Source organism: Protopterus annectens, chromosome 5.part0 (genome assembly GCF_019279795.1).
Source record: "Protopterus annectens isolate FY-2018-M chromosome 5.part0, PAN1.0, whole genome shotgun sequence".
Classification (NCBI taxonomy): Eukaryota; Metazoa; Chordata; order Ceratodontiformes; family Protopteridae; genus Protopterus; species Protopterus annectens.
This window is the reverse complement of record NC_056735.1, coordinates 1663438644-1663456276: the sequence shown is the minus strand read 5'-3', so window position 1 is coordinate 1663456276 and position 17633 is coordinate 1663438644. Positions and strand designations below refer to the sequence as shown.

The 17633-nt window shown below is 37.0% G+C and overlaps 1 protein-coding gene across 1 annotated transcript in view; it reads right to left on the bottom strand.

The window, feature by feature from the left end:
- KCNJ15 (potassium inwardly rectifying channel subfamily J member 15) overlaps positions 1 to 17633 on the bottom strand; it is a 340530-nt gene that overhangs the window by 2624 nt on the left and 320273 nt on the right. The window lies entirely within an intron of this gene.

Below are 17633 nucleotides of genomic sequence, written 5' to 3'. Positions count from 1 at the left end.
AAATGCTCACAGAATAACGGCACACATTTATGCATGGTAAGTCATGATGTAGCTGTATTTTCAAAATGTGTTAATAAACTTGTATCTAAAACACAGAGTATCACGTTTTAGTTCTTGACGAATACTAACCTACAAGCCCTTAAATCTACATTAACCAACCCTGATCAGGCAGAAATGCTAAACCACTAAACGACTGCTAGAAGCATAATTACATTCCAGTTCCTATGAACAGTACTGTGCTTACTTTCAGATGTTATTCAGTTCTATAATGCAACAATTTATCTACTCATACAGATGTACATGGTATAGCACAAACTAACAGGTTAAAGTTAGACAACTATTCTTAGCTGGAAAGGTGGTATAGTCTTATTAGGAGAGGGAACAGATGCAACACAAGTATGTGAAGTAAAATCTCCATGTGGAAGACATACGGATATCCTTCCATTTCGGAAGTATAGGCAAAACCTGCATAGCAGTCCAAGATGGAGAATTGTACTAGGCATGGAGAATGGTATGAATGTACACAGTTCTCATTAATTTCCCTCAGCTTTTATATGCATGAGTGACTAATAATTTCTATAAATCCTTTAGCCCTCTACTGCAATCTTCTGGAAATATGTTCCCTTTAAACTACTTTTTGATAGTTTTCTTAACCTATATGATAAGCTGCAATACCAAAATAGATGGATATATTTTAAAAATATTTTAAGAAATGATAGTGGGATAAGCAGTTATTAAAAAAATAACTGACTGTTTTCTTACATCAAAAAGCAATTGTAAAGCAGCATTTTAATGTTAAAATTTTCATTTTTAAGTCATTTATTTCTTTATGCCAAGATAGCTAAAAACAAATAATATATATATATATATATATATATATATATATATATATATATATATATATATATATATATATACATACACAGAAATAGTCTGGCATTAATAGACATTTGGTACACAACAAAGTGTTAATAACAAGAGATTATGTTTTGTCAATCAGATGTAGTTTAACAGAATGTGGTTAATGTGGCTAAAAATGCACCTGAAATAACTCTTTTTGTACTGTCTATGAATACAAGCCAAATATTTTACATTTTGATGTTAACATAGTACAATATAAGGGTCCATATTAGAACATCGAAGTGTCAGGTCTTCGAATGTTCTAATATCAACACCTAGTAACTGAAAGCTGAAAATAGCGAATTTTTAGATAATTGATTTCTTTCCTAGGGAAAGAATTTGGTTGTCCGTTATTGTCGCTTCGCTATTTTCAGCTCTGCGGTGTAAAGTTACGGTTGGGTTCTGGTAAGTGTGCGATTGTGTGGAAGTGAGGGTTAGGGTGGGATAGGTGAGTTAGGGTTAGGGCGTGGGTCAGGTAAATATGCAAATGTTTGGACGTGAGGGTTAGGGTGGGATAGGTGAGTTAGGTTTAGGGTGCGGGTGAGGTGTGTGTGCGATAGTGACGGACCTTATGGTTAGGGTTTGGGTTAAGGTAAGTGGGTAGATAGTGGTGTATGTACAGTTTAGTGTAAGTTTAGAGGTAAGATTTTAGGTGTATGTGTGTGGATTGCTGTGTGTTTGGTGCGTTTGTGTTGTGTGTATGTGTTTTGGAACAGCAAATTTTTTCCCTAGGAAAAAAATTGATGTTCTAAATTTTTGGTCTTACCAGTTTTCCGTTACTAGGTGTCGATATTAGAACATTTGAAGACCTGAAACTTCGATGTTCTAATATAGACCCCAATATAAGCATAATATACTGTTTTTGTTAGTTTTTATATTTGTCATGCTAAAAAAAGGTAAGCGATACACTTTTGTTACAAATGAAATGCTTTGGAAATATCACAGTTTTTGGATTTTTGAGGGTTAGTTGACCTGGATTTTACCTTATTTAAACAGGACCATGTCTCTGTAATGGCTTGAGATTTTCTCCTATTTTTTATACAATACACTATAATAATTTTCTTTATATGGCCTACACAATTTCCCTTTAATTTTAATGACAGACAAGAGCTATGTTTTGAATGCTTATATGTCATTTTATGATTGTCAAACTGCTTCTTGCAATAATACTAAAATTAGCAATAAAAAATGGAATAACAGCAAAAGTAAAACAAATAAAGAAAAAAACAGTTAGGGCACACTGAACCAGGCTGCACTTCTTCTGTCTGAAGAAGTCTCACTAATAGCAAGACGAAAAACGCTTCATTTTAATAAACTGGTATTATTCATTCATGTTGGCCATATTTACAGCGTTTATTTTCATAATAGAGCAGTTTCAAGGTGTTCTCCAGCTTTTTTGTTCTGGTTATTACTAACATGGGCAACCACTGCTCTACACCAATAGTCATTTCCTCCCTGGTTAGATCCGACCACAAACTAATCACCATGGAAATCCACATCTCACCCTCACCAAATGCAAAGGTAACCACCATGAAAAACTACTCCACAGCTGACCTTGAGCTTCTAAAAACAGAGGTGGCTTACTTCAAGGCACCCATGTCAATGAAAATAGATGCATGACTGCCGAATCATACACCACTGCACTGTACGAACACGTACATAAATGTATGGATCTAGCCATAACCAACAGAACCAAGATGCTCTCCTCCAAAAAAGGAAGCCAATCTGGTGGTCCCCTGCCATTAATAAACTCTACAACAGAAGGAAGAAACTGTTGCAGAAAAAGGTGAAGTCCCAAGACCGGAAAAACTCCATTATTATCCTAAAAAAGTTGAGATCCCTCATCCAAACTTCTAAAGCCAGCTATGAAGGCAGAATTGCAGCAGACACTAAAAGCAACCACAAAGCCTTCTATAGTTATATCAAGAATCTCCACAGCAATACACAGGTTTGCTCTGAGTTACTGCTCAATGGTACCTCCTATACTGAGCCAACAGATATTGCCAACATACTGGCTGACAGATTCAGTGCCAACTTTACCCCTCTCCCCCTCTAAAGGATCAATCACAATACTGGAGTAATGCCAGGCACCCAGCATTACTGCAGCACAGGTTAAAGCTACATTGTTCAAGGCCAAGAACAATATCCCTGGATGTGTTCTACATGAACTACAAAGTGAACTGGCACCACATCTATGTGCCCTGTTCAATCACAGCCTCACCTCAGGCTTTGTCCCTACCGAATGGTGTACTGTTACAATCATCCCTCTCCATAAAGGGGGAGTGACTATAGACCCTGGGAATTATCACCCCATTAGCCTGTTGAGTCTGATATGTAAGGCTATGGAGTGCATCATCATGGACTTAATTAACAAGGATATAGGGAATCTCCAAACTCTAAATCCCACTCAATTTGGATATGTGAAAGGTAGATCATGCCTGCTTAACTTGGTTGATTTCTTTGAGACTCAGAAGTCCAGGCCAACATGGAGGGACTCTGGCTGACAAAGTTCACAGATGACTGCAAGCTGGGCACCATTATTAACTCACCAAGTGATGTAGACATCCTACATAAAGGCCTGATTGAGACCAATGACTGGTGTTGAAACCATGGCCTTAAGCTTAATGCCAAAAAATGCATTGTCATCCCCTTTGGGAAAAACTCAGTTCCCACTAATTACCACATTGATGGGAGCCCACTGAACATTAAAGGCATTATAAGAGATCTGGGGACACAGGTTGACAGCAACCTCTCCTTCGACCACCACACTGCCACTGTGGTTAGAAAGTCCTTCTATGTGGTGCATGTCATTACCAAGGGTTTTGCATCCAGGAAGAAAGAGGTCATCATCTCTCTCTAGTCTTCCATCATTTGGTCAGTCATTGTGTATAATGCCCCATTTGGCAATGTACCTCACTAGACACGTGCAACAACTGGAAAGGCCACAAAATTACCTCACGAAGAGGATCCTAGGCCTTAAACACATGCCCTACATGGAAAGACTCAAACAACTCCAGCTATTCTCTGTCTCATATCGTCTACTATAGGCAATCTCTGCTTGACTTACAAAGCCATGTCTGACCCAGCACTGTTAGAAATGCTACATCTAAAGAAATCCAAATCCCTCTGCACCATATGCTCCAGGCCTCAAACTCATTACCACAATCAACAGAACATGCTGGAGGGACAGGTTCATAACCCAGAGACTGCCCATGATCTGGAATAGACTTCCCATACATGTCAAGAAGAGCACCTCACTGGCCCTCTTCAAGAGAAATCTTGATGAGTGGATGGCAAATAGAAAGTTCACCTCAGGGATCACTACAGTGGTTGTACTTGATAGAGACACTGAGAACTAACGTTGGGTGGCACGATGCCAGGGCACTTCGATGGGCTAGGCTTATAAAGGCTCCAGGGCCATTAGCCTAGTACACACCTATGAACCTATAAATACCAGTTCTGCCTCATAGTATGACATCATACAAAGCAACAGAATACTCCTCTGACTATCAAAACCTACACCAGTGCTGCAAATGGTCTGCATACTTGACAGGTCAGGATAACTGAAATGCAATTCTGAACAGTTCTGTACAGATGAATCTCATTACCTATTCACAAAGTAATGCTTATCACTGGCAAGCCTGTAATGCAACAGCTGAAGATGTCAGACAATGGACATTATCACTGCATTATCAGCATGTTAATGCTGCTTACATGACAAAGAAAACTCTGTTATGCATGCCTTATTGTGCCTGAGTATACAGCACTGGCATGCTGTGAGGTTGTGCTAAAACATTTTCATGCTTTTATACTTAGATTTGTGTTTTTTTGTTGCATATAAAGTCAACCACCTATGAAATGAGAATACTGCACATACCTCTCAACTTGCGAGCTCACAAAATCATAACATGGAGACTCTAAGATCACTGCAGAGGGACTAAAATCATAGCTGTTAAATTTTGGCTTTGAATAAATTAACATTTGGAAGGAGGATTGACACATGTATTTTGGGAAACTTATATTCCAGTGAGCAACAGTATAAGAATGTTAAACATATTATTTGTCCTACTTCACTTTCAAATATGCACTCACCTCATGTACAAATCTATTCCAAGACATTAGTGCACAATAAAGTAATACAAATCTCTAAATCCCAATGAAAAATAAAGAACGCAAGTATATTTCTCAAAAAAACAAAATACACCCCCTAAAGCTTTCCTTCCTTAAAACTTCTCAATAAAATTAAAAAATACAAGTGAATTGAACCACAAAGGTACAATTACAGCAAGAAGAAACAACAAGTATACTTATTGTTTTTTCTTGTTGCAATTAAATTCCAATGAAGAAAACGTAAGAAAACAAATAGCAAATATAGCAAACTGTGTCTATTTTTTGGTTGTTGTTTAGAATGTATAGTTGAGCTACACCTGATTAGCCATATTATAAGCGGCAAACATGGTGCATACCTGTCAACAGTGACTGATTGGGCACAATGTCCCTAGTTTTGCCTCATATCTTTGCTCTCTTCTTCATAAAAAAATTATTTTTTGGTAAGTCACTGAGGAGTAGCCAGTTAATACGTTTCATACTAGATGCTGTTCTCAAAATGCATGATGATATAAAACAGGTTATTCTATTAACTTTTTAAGTGAATTGCTGTAATATTTAAAAATGCCTACGACTGAAGGCCTTTGCCTCCCTCCAGTTATTTTTAGTGTTGCAAACTAAAGTACACAAGCAAAACACAAACTAAGAAAAATAAACAAAAATGGACATCCATAAAGCAGCAGAACGTATTCCAAATGAGTTTAATAAGAAAGTAACAAACAAAAACAAAGTAAGAACAAGCGCTTTGTCCTGTTACCCACAGGACTTCATCAGATAAAACCATTAAAATCCCATACAGTTTAAATAACCCACCATTTGTCACATGACAGTTAAAAGGTGTAGCTTCATTAAAGATTTAAACACATCTTTTGCCTATCCCTTTATATCCAACATTACCAGAACATCAGTGATAAAAAAACAAAACATTTGTCTACTTTAAATAAACAATAGCAGTTTTAAATAATATTAAAAAAAAAAAAAAAAAAAAAAATATATATATATATATATATATATATATATATATATATATATTAAATAAACATATCTCTCCAGAGTTTTCATTTTCAAAATATATGCAATAAAACAATATTCATTTAGTCTTGGCCATCCATAAGAATTAAAATGAAGTTGCCAAGACAATTCTGTCATTGCAAGGAGCAATGTCCAAGCTCCTCCTTTTCGATTTGGTACAACTTGTTCTATTACTACGAGCTTAAATTCATGCCCTAGATAACTTAGTATATGCTTACTCAGTGCATTCATTAGTTTACCCTTTTTAATATCAAAAGTATGCTCATAAATTTGGTCTTTAAGCATACACTCCTTTTGCCTATATAATAACATTGGCAGCTTCGGCATAACGCTGCATATACTACTCCTTTTGTCAGACAATTATAATTCCTTACTGCTTTAATCACCCGTCCTTTTATCTCATATTGTAAACCCACCTTAATGTATTTGCAATAATGGCATTGTCCACATTTTTTCATACCTACCCCTGACTATTTTTCATACACCAGGGTGTTTCCAAAATATTTCTCAAGCTACCTTTTTGTATACCACTATAAGTTTTTCAACTAGTTTGCTAATTATTTCAGCATCATCCTTCAAAATTGCCCAATTATTTTCTACAACCCATCTAATCACATCACTTTCCATATTATATCTGTTTATAAAAGAATTGACAAATCTAAAATTCTTTACCATTTCCGATCATCCTAGTGCTTAACTCTTTAAAGGCCAGAATTGGGGAGAAATGTTCGATCTTCCTTTTGCAAATCACTTCTTCCATAAGATTATTAATCATAGACCTAGGGTAACCTCTATTTAAAAATATTACTGGTGCAGCAACTATCACAGAGGCTTGACTATATCTCACCATTGCAATTTTCATGCAGTAATATAGTGGAATATGGAGTAGTCGCGAGAGGTATGGAGTTACCATTTACACCTACCAACATTGCCAGAAATAATAGGGGTATTCAACCTCTGCTGACTACCTTATTTAATGCCAGGAATATTTCTAATTTAAATGCATAGTCAACCAATATGTTGGATTTTAACTCCAATGCAACTTTAGCTAGTGATATTAATAAAACCCTCATGGATCGTCTTGAGGAACTGGACTATAAACTTCTAAAAGTTAAGAAGCTACAATTGGAAAATGTCTATCTACTCAAATTGATAAAAACAACAGGGTCCCAAAGGGGTTGCGTATGTGGATATTCCACTGGTTTGGAAAAGGACTCTGTATTACATAAGGAACTTATTTCCATGTTTAACAGGCTTGGGCATGAATACATGGATTGCCAAGTTAAACATAATTTTGTATTGATCGACAAAGTTATAGGTGAAACTAATGCTTTGGATAATTTAATTAATCATGATTTGGACTACCAAAGATATAAGTCTGAGCATGCTGGGATTTTTTCTAGCACTGATAATCAATTATTGCGAATGAAAAATCAAAAATTGAGAAAACTGGAAAGGGAGCATGTTGATGTTAATGTTAATGCTTACCATAACCCACCCACTTCTCAACATTGAGGACATAAAAAGTTTGGCAAAAATGTTCAGCAGCAACAATAAATAGATATTTTCAGTGGTTTGAACATGGCCAGCAGGAGAGACTCACAGAGAGTAATAATGGTGGACAATCCTTCTTTAATAATCCCTTGGCTTTTCCACCAGTTCGAAGATCGAAGAGGATAAAAGAAAAGAAACAAACATAAAAAACAATTGGAAGGGGGGAAATCAGCCACCACCTCCAATAAGGAACCAGTGGAGGGGAAGGAACAAACACTCCCCAACCAACAGAACCAATCAAATTGGCATCAACTGGGAACGTAGGACTGGATGAGACTTTGCAAACAAGTGAAGATATTATTAACCAAGGTAATGAACATTTTTTGAGCATTATTATGAACAGGAGGGGTAATTTTACAGTGCATAATTTCAAATAAGTGAAGACTGACATTGAATTAGCCAATTTGTTCTCTAAATATATGTAATTTGTTCAATTTAGAAATGTGAACAAAGCTAATGTGCTAATAGATATAAAACAATATATGAGAACACTTAATTTTAGATTAATGTTCAATGGTTTTAATGCCTGTTATGAACCATCTGAGTATATCTAGCACTTTTAATTCCTTCATATATCCAGTTTTGCAATTGTATGAAAAAAAGTGTGAGTTTGACTTTACGAATATGTTGGGCAAAAAAGACCATTTCTATTAAACCTAACATTTCACGGGGTGATACTGAAAAAACAGAAAATTTGAAAGTACAGAGTCTTAGATTTATGAAACCGGATAAGGGGGTGGGGGTGGGATGGTCATAATGGAGAATAATGATTACAATAATAGAATATTAGAAGTATTAAGTAAGGAAGTTTATTTACCAGTGTCTATTAATAAAACAAACCATGCCTGTAGTAGAATTAGAATGCAGATCAAAGACATGTTTATAAATAAACTTAATTTTATTGAAGAATACAACTATTTGAATATGTCCTTCCCTATTACTCCAACTATTTTTGGGATCCCTAAAATTCACAAATGTCCTATTGTAGATGGAAGGGGGTCAATTACTAGTGCTTGAGCTAAGTTTCTGGATAATACGTTGAAAAAACTAGTGGAGCATGAAAGGCAGATATGCAGGGATTCAGGAGACTTCTTAGAGAAAATAAGCCATTTGGAGTTCCATGAGAAAGACATATTAGTCACCGCTGATGTCAAAGATCTCTACACTGTTATCCTGCATGATTTGGGTTTACAATGGATCAGGGAGTATTTGCATGATAAGAACAAGCAGGATTGAATAAATCAATATGAAGAACTATTACAGCTCATATTAAAAAATAATTATATTTATTTTGAAGGGAAACATTACCTTCAGTTAAAAGGGGTTGTTATGGGCTCCAACTGTGGATCATTGTTTGCAAATATAGTAATGGTTCACTAGGAAAAGTATTTTTTGTTAGAAGGTGAACATAAGGAGTTGCTTAGACTTTATCTTAGTTACCTGGATGATACCTTCCTGGTTTAGAAGGACACTAAAGACAGACTAAGGGACTTCATCCAGTAGATTAACCACAGCACTGATTTTTTTTTCTCACAAGTGGAGGAGAAAATGATTCCCTATCCTGACATATTTTTAGTGAAGGATTATGATCAAAGAGCTTATTTGTCATGTATTTACAGCAAACTCTCCTATTCAAACACATTATAACACTTTACTAGTGCACATCTGTTACAACAAAAAAGAGCTGTAGTTAAGGGCCAGTTCATAAGAGCAGCAAGAATGGTAACCAAGGATTCAGATTTTCTTGATGAGTGTTAGCTTATGGAGTCAATGTTTATAAAGAGAGGGTACCCCAGGTTTATGATTAATAACCTTAGGGAAAAAGTGATTTGCAAACGGTAGATTGAACATTTCACCCTGATTCTGGCCTTTAAAGAGTTAGGCACTAGGATGAGCAGGAATGGTAAAGAATTTAAGATTTGTCCATATAAGAATTCTTTTATAACCACCTATAATATGGAAAGTGATGTGATCAGATGTGCTGTAGAAAAGAATTGGGCAATTTTGAAGGATGATGCCAAAATAATTAGCAAACTAAGTGAAAAACCTATAGTGATATACAAAAAGGGAGTAAGTTTGAGGAATATTTTGAAAAAAAAAAACAGTATATGATCAATATTTTTAGTCAGGTAGAGGTATTAAAAATGTGGGCAATGCCATTACTGTAAACATACTAATGTGGGTGTACAATATGAGATAAAAGGATGGGTGTTTAAAGCAATAAGGTATTACAAATTGCCTGACAAAAGGAGTAGTATATGCATCATTATGCCAAAGCTGCCAGTGTTATTATATAGGCAAAATGGAGTGTATGCTTAAAGACTGAATTTATAGCATACTTATGATATTAAAAAGGGTAAACTAATGAATGCACTGGCTTAGCATATACTAAGTTATCCAGGGCATGAATTTAAGTTCGTAGTAATAGAACAAGTTGTACCAAATAAAAGAGGAGAAGCTGGGACATTGCTCCTTGAAATGAGATAATTGTTTTTGCAACTTCATTTTAATTCTTATGGATGGTCAGGACTAAATGAATATTATTCTACTGCATGTATTTGAAAAATGAAAGTGTTGGAGAGATAAATATGACATGTTTATTTTATTTTTATATAAATATTTCTAATTTCCGTATTATTTAAAACTGCTATTTTTCTTTTAAAGAAAACAAATATATATATTTTCCACCACAGCAAGAGCATCTGCATCTCTGCAGAACAAAGCAGAAAAAAAAACAGCTCAAAATATTCATATCTGAAGCTCCATCCCATGTATATCATATATCCACCCAGACAACACTTGACTCTGTAATAACATGTCAAAAAATGTCAGGTAAGATAGAAACTCAATCACACAAGAGTTTTGCTGCTACAAGAAAAATTAATTTTCCACTGCAGTATTGCCTTTGCTGAGGATTACAATTGTATTTACTTCAACAAGCAGGTCAGATCACATACAAGCTCTAATATACTCTGCTCTGAATCCACTGCTAAAAAAATCAAAAGCCATAAAAAAGCAAAGTAACAAGATACTTGGTCCAACATAACATACTGCTTTGTTTTAGTAGGTATGTGTTGCTCATTAATTTAAAACTACTCAAAGAAAATAATATTTGTAAATGTTATGAAAGTATAACTCTCAGCTTCTTACACCGAAGACAAGGAACAAACTAAAAAAATTATCAACCAGCAATGCATACATTAAAAGCACCTGTGACTAGACTGTTCAACTGATGATAAGATCTAGGAAGCTGCTGCACTGGGTCTAAACCAATCAGACTGCAGAAACTGGAGCAGGTGCACTTAAACTGTAAATCACAGTTTTTGGATAAAGGGGGAGCCTTACAAGATTCCTTAAAAGCTACAGTACAACTGTACCTGTAAGTCAGTTCTAGTACTACAGCATAGGGCTTTTCCACATTGTAATGCCTACACTATCAGTACCAGTACTGGTGCTGCCATGCAAGTGGAGCTGTTCCTATTCTGCAATGGCTATCCAACTGAATGGGCAGCTCTAAGGCTTCCAACCTTTAATCATTTTATACTGGTCTTCAAAAGCAATGTAAAACTCCAAAGTGTTATGGCATACTATAACTGAACTCAAAACCTTTTGGAATCAGGAGCAGACTTCTGCAAATCCCATTACTCTATCAAGCATGGGGAATTAGGAAGACCTATTTTTAACATCTGGCACTATGTAAATGATTGGGATAAAGTGTACCCCAAGCATATTTTTTACAGTCCCAGGTAAAGACTGCACTTACTTTGTGATTTTAGGCAATGTGTCATGAAGACTCTTTCATTTCAATCTTATATGTGTCATTTTATATGGACCTGTAATGATATCCTGGCATATTTAGCCTGTAAGAAAAGTTAACTTTTGTGGAGAAATGTTTAAGCATGTATCTTCCTAATGTAATTCCAACTCTCAGAATAAATGTTTTATAAATTTAATACACTTCTTACCTAAACAAGTATGGACCCATCCTTTTTGCTACATGAAAAAGATGGAGTTTTCAATGTATCACACTGGAAGGTCTATGAAGGCATACAACACAACATATCAAATACCATTTGAATTTTCTTAAATATCTTTCTGTGAATTATATCTGGACTTATGGGCACACTCTACTTCAGAATGTATATTGTGGTGTAATGACTTACAAATATCACAAGGATGCTTGTGATGAAATTATCTATGCCAGTCAGCCTATGTCACAATTGACTTTTGTTTCTTTTTGTATTTCCTACTTCCACTGACAGAAAATGTCATTTTTGTGAATAACTACATAAGCCTTTTAGTGCCAGTATGGTGCTAAGTAAATGAAGATATTATGGATATATATTACATTTATCACTGAGAAATTGGATACAGATCCTTCACATATAATGAAAACCATGGAGCTTTGAAGGCTGTCAAAGAATAATCCTGTGTACACCAGCACTCGCTGCCTATTCATATGATGAAATTTCAAAAATATAGACTTTAGAAAAGAAGTGTTAAGGAATTCTACATTAACAACCAAATAAGTGCTACATTTAAATAGGGATTTTTAATGTAAAGACTTAGATGAATGTTTTTGCTGGAACAGGTTGGGACATTTTGCTGTTTGCACTACTGGGATTTTCCTTGCAAGAATGCTCTAGTAACACAAATTATCAGTTTTTTAGATAAACATACAATATTAATAGACGTTAATCCAGCTCAATATAGACATGGATGGGTTACATCTGATTCTATGCCAAACAGAAGTCATAAATGCACTCTTAATACAGATCAAAATTATGGAGCTTTGCAGTCCATTGCACTTTAAGAGCTGTGGAGGCTTGCATTAGTAGAACTACACAGGAAAAGATATTAGCAAATGTTTGCCATTTTAGCTGAAGAATTCTCTTTGACTCCAAGGTACAAACTACATGAATAAGTGATCCTTGGTATAAAAATTAACAAAGATCTCTATGCTAAACTTATGTGTATCATCTCCCCTTTTTAATACAGTCAAAACAGAGAAAAGGTTACCTGAGCATACAAATGTGTGTGGTGTGTCACACATGTGCTTAATAGTTCTGTGGTTATGTTATTTTCATACATACTGTATATATTATATATGCTTCCCTTACAAAGTCCCAGCTCCCAGTAAAACTAACTGGTGAATGGTAACTGACCGAACAGTAAATTTCTCACAAGACACCCCGATCAGCTCTGCCCAAAATGGAGGACTTTGATTCCTGCACCCCCTTACATATAACACCATGGGCAGGCAACAGTGGGGAAAAAAAGAGAAACACCTGCATTAAAAGGATGTATAAAGCTCTTTCTCTGCTTTTAAATGAACAGGAAACATTGTCAAGGAATGGTAAACTGAGGAATCATGAGTGGTATTCCTTTGCATAAACAAAGGTCATTACATTCACATGTTTACATGGTTAGAATTAAGAAGAGTGAACTCTCACTTGAGACAATACTTCCATAGGTTCATAGGTAGGTACTAGGCTATTGGCCCTAGGGCCTATATAAGACTAGCCAAACAGTACCCTGGCTTTTGCCACCCAAGAAAATTATTTTCCTGTGCCCCTGTCAAGCAGAGCCACAGAAGTGCTCCCCGGGGTGAATTTCCTATCTCCCATCCAATCATCAAGATTTTTCTTGAAGAGTGCTAATGAGGAGCTTTGTTTGATATAGATAGGTAGTTTGTTCCAGAGTATGAGAAATCTCTGAGACAGGAATCTATCCCTCCAGCATGTTCTGTTTATTGTAGTGACAAGGTTTAGGTCCCTAGAATGTGTAGATTGAAGGGATTGGGATTTCTTTACATGGAGCATGTCCAACAGCTCTGGGTTTGACATAGCTTTGTAAGTCAGGCAGGGATCGCCTCTGAGTATGCGATATGTGACAAAGTAAATCTGGAGTTTTTTGAGACGATCTGCGTAGGGTATCTGTTTGAGGCTGGTAATCCTCTTTGTGTGGTATTTCTGTGGCCTTTCCAGTTGTTGTAGATGTCTTGTGAGGAACATATCAAAAGGGACATTGTACTCTATAATGGGTCTAATGAGTGATGAGTAGAGGGGAACAATGACCTCTTTTTTTCCTGGATGAGAAACCTTTTGTGATGAGATGTGCCACGTAGAAGGATTTCCTGACTACTGTGGCGATGTGATTATCAAAGGAGAGACTTCTGTCCACCTGTGTCCCAAGGTCTCTTATCACACTTTCAGTTTTAAGTAGACTACCGCCTATGTGGTAGTTCATGGGTACAGAGTTTTTACCAAAAGGGATGACACTGCACTTTTTGGCATTGAGCTTGAGGCCATGGCTTTGACACCAGGCATTTGTCTCAGTGAGGCCCTTTTGTAGGATGTCCACATCCTTAGGAGATTTGATTATGGCTCCTAGTTTGCAGTCATCTGCAAACTTTGTTAGTCAAAGACCTTCTGTGTTAGCCTGTACTTCAGAGATGTAGATACCAAACAGGAGAGGACCTAGGACTGAACCCTGTGGTCCTCCGCTTGTCATTGGTCTGAAGTTGGATTTAGACTCTGCTACTTTCACAGTGTGGGTTTGGTCAATGAGCCAGTTGGCAACCCATCTTGTGACATAGGGATTTATATCTAGTTTAGTGGGTTTGTCTATAATTCCAGAGTGGGGGATGGTGTTGAAAGCCTTGGAGAGATCTAGAGAGGCTGTGTACTACCTTACCCTCAACTACAGCTTTGGTGACCACTTCAAAGAAGTCTATCAGGTTTAGGAGACATGATCTGCCTTTTACAAATCTGAACTGGGTAGGGTCCAGAGTCTGGAGATTATCAATGTCATTGCTTATTAGTTCCATGATAATACGCTCCATAGCCTTGCAGACCAGGCTCGTCAGGCTAATGGGGCGGTAGTTGAGCTGTAGAAAAAGCAAATACTCACGTGAGTGAACGTTCTTCTTAGTGGAGTTTCTGCTGGCAGTCTTTTGAATGGGATTGCAGTACAGTGAGGTAAGTGAATTTGCCTTTATACCACTGTTGTGCAATCTTGGAGATGGTATATGTAATTATCAATGGGGGGGGGTGATGCAGGGGGGCTTGCCCCCTGCAAAAAATGCAAAAAATAGAAAGTATTTTTTTTTGAGCATTCACTCATATAAGCGTTCCCTATAAACTGATCACAGTTTACAGGTTCGCTCATATGAGTGTTCACTGCTCATGATGCTCTCATATACATTTACATATACTGTATTTCCCACTTTGAAAAGAAGTCATATCTGTAACCTTTACAGAAAACAAAAACTGTGGATCTTTACAAAATGTTCTGCCCATACAGGCCTGTATTTGCTTCATATTTTCAGGAAATTGTACCTCAAGTTGTTGTTGTGTCTTTCGGCTTTTCCCAGTTAGGGATCACCACAGCGGAACTCCGGTCCGCTAATGATTGGCAGTAGATTTTTATGTGCCGAGTTGCTGGCCCTGACACACAAACTTCAACGAAGGTACGCCCATTCACGCATGTCTCCACACAAAAGACGCTCTAGCTGAGAATTGAACAGGAAAACGTCTTACTGTGAGGCGACAACTCTACCGCAGCACCACAGTACATTAAGATATTTAAAATAAAAATTGTAATGGAACATGTCTAAGTCAGCAGATGGAGACTTCCCCAGGCCATTATTCCAAGTTTAAAAGGCAAACATCAGCTTCATACTGAAAATATGTAGCTATTTTGCCTCTTTCATTGCTTGACCTTTTTGTTGGTATATTGCCATAAAAGAAAATGCCACTTTATACATATTTTTGTGTGTTTGTGTGTGTGTGTGTGTGTGTGTGTGTGTGTGTGTGTGTGTGTGTGTGTGTGTGCATGTGTGTGTGTGTGCGCGCATGCATGTGGTGCCACCTGCAATTGTGAGGACTGCAACAGCAATACTCAAAACGAATAACTATGATTATGATATGTGGGTGAATATATGCAACTTTTCAATGTTGCTTTTTAACAGAGTTCTCCTCTACTTTGAGGTGCAGCGACCTCGGTATTAGAATAGAGAGCACAGATGCAAGAATCACAATTAATTTGCTACAATAAATTTTGAATTCTCTGTTTTGGAAATCAAAACTTTTTTTTTAGTAATTTCAGGAATCAGCTTCAGGAATCACTGCTGTGGAACTGGAAATTATGACATGAGGATAAAAATATCTCACACACACACACACACACACACACACACACACACACACACACACACACACACACACACACACACACACACACACACACACACACACACGCACACACACACACACACACACATCTTTCTATAAGTATATGTAATTAAGGTACAAACACATGAATAACAGGATTTAAATCTTCAGTGAAGGGAAACAAAATGATTATTTCAAAAGCCAGGTAAGACAGTCATGCAAAATGGAGATTTCTCCTAATTACGATTGCATCAGAAATACACTTTAATCACTTTACATTAAGTAAGTCTTAAAAATTCACAATATCCATGACACTTGCACTATATCAGAACTGTGCCACTCCAATGAAATTCAGTGATGTCCTTCTATATCACTATTGCAGTATTGGATACAGAAGGGATGTCCTGCCCTGGCAGTTCCTTGCTCGTCCAGTATAAATAAGCTGAAAAGAGATCTTGTTTGCACCATACATCACATTTATGCACCCTGCACAGAATGTAGGGCATAAAAGGGACTTATGGATGCAACTACCTAGAATTTCTTTTGTCGCCATTTAGAATGCCATTTCTGCCATTTGGTTTGAACACTTTGTTGCTATACTGAATATTTATCAACACCAGATAAGTGCCCCATTAGGGTTATTTTTATTTTTATCTTTTTTTTTTTTTACTTTTTTGGTCTTGTATTTTTTATTACTACCTAGAGTTTATGTCATCTAACTGGGGAAATGTCAGTGTGGGAAGCAGATTCCCCATAAGGATCATCATGAACAGTGTCTCTTGTTTGGACGCTTCCACTGACCATACCTGTTGTAGTACCTGTAAGGTATTTGTGCTCAAGACACTCATAAACCACTTGTCTTCCCTGGCCATTTATCTTGAAAACCAATGGCTTAGGCAGTTAACCCAGGGTACCATGGCAGAATCCTTTACCCATGATTTACTTCAGCTAGGTAGGAAGAAGGCCAAGAAGCCTTAGCTGGATTCTTTAGCTGTCCTCCACTGGACATCCCCTTAGAAGCATGTAACAGCTCTGTAGATTGTTCGCTGTTTACATCAGATTTCTCTGTCGAGACCCTGCAGGAGGCATCTGCTCTGGATTTCAAGGAGAAACACAATTGATTATCTTGGAGGATCCTAGAAGAATTCTGCAGATATTCATCAGGGATGATGTGCCGGGTTCTCTTTTTGAATCTTGCCAAGGGTTGGAACCAATGGTATTTTTTAGGGCTGATGTTTCTTCTAAGAAAAGACAAAAAACTGAAGTATGTTTTGGTTTGTCCTATGGATCCGCACAGGGAATGGCAGGAGTTTACCCAGGGCTTGTTCTCTGCCTTAATGGCCCTAATGCCTCTTCAAGGGGATTCAATTCCTGCTCCTCCATGGACCTCTAACCTTTCTAAAGAATGGCTTAGGGAACCAGATTCCTCAGATGAGGATTCCCTACCTGGTGAATAGTCTTTGCCTTATTCTTCACAGATACCTTCACCTTTGGCTTATAGTTCTGATGAACAGGAGTCTGTTAACCCTGAGTCTCCTTTTGAGGAATTGTCTTTTGGGGGCACAATTGTTAGGATGGTGGGATTCTTCTCAAGTGTCAGATAGTCAGAGAAGATATTATGAGTTGCTTCAGGTTGATACTCCTAAACTATTGGCAGTTCCTCCTGTGTTGGCTGCCTTGTTAGACACTTCCATTGCTGCTTCCAAGTCTCCTGATTCTCGGGCTCCTGCTCCTAAGTATATGCGACAATCCTCAGGAACCTTGTAGAACCTATTTTTATTTAAATGTCCTTCTGCTGATCCTGCTGTGGTGTCAGTCTCTTCTGAAAAACCTTGTAAATGTTTGCCTCTTCCAAACTTTTGCCTT